This window comes from Penaeus monodon, chromosome 17, assembly GCF_015228065.2.
Source record: "Penaeus monodon isolate SGIC_2016 chromosome 17, NSTDA_Pmon_1, whole genome shotgun sequence".
Lineage (NCBI taxonomy): Eukaryota > Metazoa > Arthropoda > Malacostraca > Decapoda > Penaeidae > Penaeus > Penaeus monodon.
Window position 1 is genome coordinate 24928852 of NC_051402.1, and position 5398 is coordinate 24934249.

At 38.0% G+C, this 5398-nt stretch overlaps 1 long non-coding RNA gene across 1 annotated transcript in view; it reads right to left on the reverse strand.

Annotated features, from left to right (window-relative positions):
* Window positions 1-3427, reverse strand: part of LOC119583621 — a 21584-nt gene extending 18157 nt beyond the window's left edge. Inside the window, exon 1 of the long non-coding RNA XR_005229714.1 lies at window positions 3410-3427. This is a non-coding gene — a long non-coding RNA (uncharacterized LOC119583621). The remainder of the gene's footprint in view (window positions 1-3409) is intronic.
* Between the last annotated feature and the right edge of the window lie 1971 nt (window positions 3428-5398).

Here is a 5398-nt window from a genome sequence, read left to right on the forward strand (position 1 = left end):
CCTCTCTTATTCCTGTCGTCTCTTTCCTTTCATTTCTTTTCTCACTTATATCACTTCTTGTTTTCTTCTCCTATTCTTCGTCTTACTATTTTCGTCTCCTCTTTCTCATTTTATTTTCTTCCCATTTTTCGCTCTTTCTTTTAATCTCTTATTCTCCACCTTTTCCTCTTCTTCCTTTAAATCTTTGGTTTCTTTTTCCAATTCCTTTCTTTTTATTACTTTCCTTTTGTTCTTCTTTCTCCTTTTGCCTTCTCTTTCTTCCTATCATTCGTTTCTTTGATTTTTTCCTATCTTCCTATTCCCATTTCTTCTCTTTATTCTATTCCCATTCTTCCTCTATAGTTTATGTCTTTTTCTGTCTTCTTTCACTCTTTTTCTTTCTTGTAGCTACTCCTTTTTTTCTTTATTTCCTTTTTTTTTTTTTCTTCTTACTTCGTCTTTAATTTTAATGTTTTTTCCTTCTTTCTCCTTCCTTTCTTCCTCCTCTTCCCCCTTATCCCACCCCCCTTTCTGCCCTTTAATTCACTTCTTCTCCTCCTCTCCTCCCTTCATTTTGCATTTCCTCTTCTTCCACTTCCCCCACTCTCTCATTTTCTCTCTTACGCAATCCGGAATTACCTCCCTTTTTCTTCACCTACGGGTTATAATCCCGTGATTCCGCATACGATGCACACCGTTTGTCCCCTCTGTGAAAGGGAGAGAAGGGATAATTGCGATGAAAAGGAAGAAGCAGTTGAGATACTAATGAATTGAGAAAGGAAGATGAGGAGGTACAAGACAGGAATCGAGGGAACATAAATAATAACGGGTAAATAAAAGAACGAATAATAGAAGACAAGAAATCGGCAAAATATTTGCATAAATCAAGGAGAGAAAAGAGAAGAGAGGACAAAACATAAATGAAAATTATTTGCACGTGTCTAAGAGAAAAGAAAGCAATCATGAATTTAGAAAAAAAAAATTAAGGTACAGATATAAATTGTTTACACGCGTCTGTTTTAATGAATATATAAACAAACTTTTCTATAACTACTTGAAGACTTTTATCTGAAATATCAACAGCCCTTAAACTTTTCCCACTCCTCTAAGAAAATAAAGAAAATAATGATAAAAATTTAAAATGCTAAAAAAAAAAAGAAAAAAATCCTTCGCGGTATCTATCTACGCGGCTACTCTGTACGCAGAGGATTACGTACATGGCGTATGTGCACACGGATTCCCCTCGGGTGGGCTCGCTGCTTGTCTTGATCAAGGACCTAACGCGCCCTTCCGCTTCGACGAGTTGGGGAATTTTGGGGAAGAGGCTCTCGTGTGGGCTGTGATTCGGGCGGATGGGTGGGCGGGTGGGGGGGAGGGGGGAGGAATTTGAGGGGGGATAAGAGAGAGGTGTGGGGGAAGGATAGGTAGCCAGGGTGTGTGGGGAAGTAGAGGGAGAGAGAGCTTGGCAGGGGGGAGTAAGAGAAAGAAAATCGAGAGGGACAGAGAGGTGAGGTAGGGGAAAGAAAGGAGAGAGAGAGGACAGGTAAGAAAGAGAGAATCAGAGAGGGGGAGAGAAAGAGCGAGAAAGAGAGAAACGGATGGGTGAGAAACGGAGACAGAAAATGGAGTAAGAGAAAGAGCTAAGGAGGAGAAAAGGGAGAGGGACAGCGATACAGAAACAGACAGAGGAGGAAGGCTGGGGAGAATTAAGAGAAACGTAAGAGAGGGAAAGAGAGGCAGGGACTGATGAGGAAGTTGAAAGACAAAGAGAGACAAAGGCAATGGCACAAAAATGGCTAGGAAGAGAAGGTTATTTTAGAGTGAAACTACAAAACTTTAACATTCCTGAAACTGTAAAATTTTAATATTCCTTAAACTACAAAACCTCGAAGTTGCCTAAACTGCAAAATCTTCATTACGCTCCTTAAACTACATAATCACTACATTCTTTAAGCTACAGAACTTTAGCTTTTTTTTTTTTTTTTACTAGAAAACATTTTCGTTCCATAAACGGCCAAACCTTAACCAACTTTGACGAGTTACATAGTTTCACACCACGCCATGTAAATCAGTCAAGCACTTGGATAAGCCATTATCCAACCGAAGTGTGAGGATTCGGTGGCGTGATGGCCTGGTCCCGTATCTGAATCTAACAGGAAAATGTGCAGGAGACCGAAGTGGAATGTGGCGGGGAGAACGAGTTAGCGAGGAGGTGAACGCCGCCGGGTGTGATGAAACGTAGATGGAATTGGCGATTGAGCTGCAAACCTCATGAATCTGGCGGGCTGTTGCGGCATTTTGGAGAATTGATGGAGGAACAGCAGTGGGAAAAGAGAAAACTAATGAGCGCTGGTGTTGCGGTGGAGCATAAGTGGATGTGTTTATAGAGTTATATACCATGAGTCTACCCTAAAACTGCAGCTAGAGGGGATGATGAAGTGATGGAGAGGTGATGTTGGACGAGACGACTTGTGTGATTGTAGTTATGATTGACATATAGGGAAGTTTTGGTTGAGTTATAGCGGGCTGATGTAAAACGTAGAACCTGGAGTGACGAAGACGAATTAGGAATTAGACGTGGCGATAGTTCAATCAAAGACAAAGTGTTGAAGAGGAAATCTTCATCTGTGATGATGGGATAAATATAATGGGTTATATAGAAGAAAAAAGAAAGGAGATAGAATAAGACGATGACGGCAAAGGAAATAGAGAATATAGAACAGGAATGCGATCATAAACGAACAAAATGTAGTCAGTGTTGAGAAAAATAAAATATTTGTCGAAAGGATTACAAATAATCTCAAAGCAGAAAAAAGGAAACATTTATTCACAAACCGATTTATATCGTAAGTGAACGGAATCTTGTGCTGAAGACTTAAGGATGAATGACATGGAAACGCGAAGCACTGGCACATGACCGCTAATCCTGGCTTATCCATAGCTTATCTAGGAATCTAGGATCACCATAGGGTTTCCGGCCAATCGCTAAACCTGAAACAGCTCGCCAAAAGAATGCTGAAATCGGGACCACATTTTGTGTGCGTTTATAAGTAACTGTATGTGTGCATGTTTATATGTATATATATATATATATATATATATATATATATTATATATATATATATATATATATATATATATATATATATTTATCATCATCAATAACGGTATGCTCATGTTTGAGAAGCCGTGGACCTCTCCACCATCCTTCGCCACTCAACTCGATCTTGCGCTTTTCTTTCTACTTGTACCATCGACAGCCCGCAAACATCTTTGATGTTGTCGCTCAGTCTTCTCTTCGGTTTGCCTCTTCCTCTGTTTCCTATCACCATCCCTGTCAGCAAGTTTTTCTCAATACTTTTACTTCTCATCACATAACCAATAAATTTTAGTTTCCTTTTGTTCAAGATGTCCAACAGCTGGTCTTTACAATTTATTTTTCTCAGCACTTCATCATTCGTTTTCTTTTCTGTCCAGTTATTACGTAGTACTCGTCTGTAACACCACATTTCAAAACTATTGACCTTTTTCTTGTCTATCTTCTTCAGCACCCAACACTCAGAACCATATGACGCAATTGGGAAAACTAATGAGTTCAATAACCTCAGTTTTGTCCGTAAGGTAATGCTTCGGTCTTTCTAGATGTTATTGAGAGCAACTGTGGCATTTTTGGCAATGGCAATTCTTCTTTTTATCTCCGGTGAATCATCATATGTATTTGTTAAAACAGCTTCAAGATAAGTGAACTCTTTCACATTTTCCACAACCACTCCATTGATTGTAACATGCTCATCATCGTTCATTGCCGGTTATCTACGAATCTTCATGATCTTAGTTTTCTTTGCATTAAGAAACAATACAGCCTTTTCGCTTGCTTCTCTAACTTTATCTAGTAGTTGTTGTAGTTCAGTCATACTACTGGCAATAAAAACTATATCATCGGCATATCTTAGATTTGATATTTTGTATCCTCCAACATCTACAGTTCCTTCAAAATTCTCTAAAGCATCTGTCATGATTGCTTCAGAATATTATATTAAAAAGGTGCGGAGACAGAATGCAACCTTGTCGTACCCCTTGGTTGACTTCGAACCATTCTGTTAACCCATAAGTGGTTCTTACAGTTGCTTGTTGTTGGTCATACATGGCTTTTATTAGTTGGATGATGTGTTTTGGAAATTTCTTATCGTTCATGTTATTCCAGAGGATATCGTGATCAACAGTATCAAAAGCCTTCGAGTAATCGATGAAACACAGGTATAGGTCTTTCTGATGTTCTCTGTTTTTTCTCTATGATCAATTTTAGATTTAGAATCTGGTTTCTGGTACCTTTTCCAGGGCGAAAACCTGCTTGTTCGTCTGCAATTTCTTAACTTTAAGTTCATTCTTTCAGCAATAATTACCAATAAAATTTTGCTGCTGTGACTTATTAATGCAACTGTCCTGTTATTGTTGCATTGCAGTGCATCACCTTTTTTAGGTATGGGAGTAAAGACTGGGTAAAAACCCAGTCTTCTGGCCATCTTCTTTCAATCCAAATTTTCGTACAAAGTTTGTAGAAGTATTCAACACTTTCGCCAGCATTCTTGATTAGTTCTGCTGTTATTTCATCTATTCCCGGGCTCTTGTTATTCTTTAATTCTTTTATGGCTTTTATAACTTTGTCTAGCAGCGGCGTTGGTTCATCTTCGCTGTCATTGAGTCTAATTAATGTTGTTGTTAGATCTTTATTCTTTTTTGTATATGTTGGAACAATATTGATTCCATCTATCTTTGACTTCTTTTCTATCACATAAAACTAGTCCATCTTCAGTTTTGATAGTGTCCATTGTAGAATTTAAATTTTCGTGTCATGTTTTGTACTCCTTGGTAGAGTTCTTTAGTTGTCTTATTGATAGAACAGTTTTCAATTCTCTGGCAATGTTCATTTAAATATTTTTCCTTATCTGGTCGCAATAATCTTTGAATTTTTGTATTTTGTTTTTTGTAAATTACTTCTTCAACTGGATTATTGATACCCTTTGATTTTAGGCATTTTCTTGTTTCAATTTCGCTTAGTGTTTCTTCAGATATCCAGGGGGAATTTGTCTTTTTCTTTTTGGCGATAGTTTCTTAAGCAGAGCTCAGCAGGAGTTCTTTTCCTTCTTCCCACAACTCATTTGGTGTTTCATCATCTTCACATTGATTAAGTAATTCAAATTTGTCTGACACTGTAATTCTGTAATTGTTATCAAGAGTTTTGTAGTCGAGCTTTAGAGGTGGTGGACGCTTCATCTTTTTGAGTCTTATTTGAAAGTCGATAGTTAGTAGTTGATGGTCACTGTTGCAGTCGGCACCAGGTCTTGTCTTGGCATTTTTTATACAACTTTTCCATTTCTGGTTCAACACAATGTAGTCAATTTGGTTGCGTGTTCTTTTG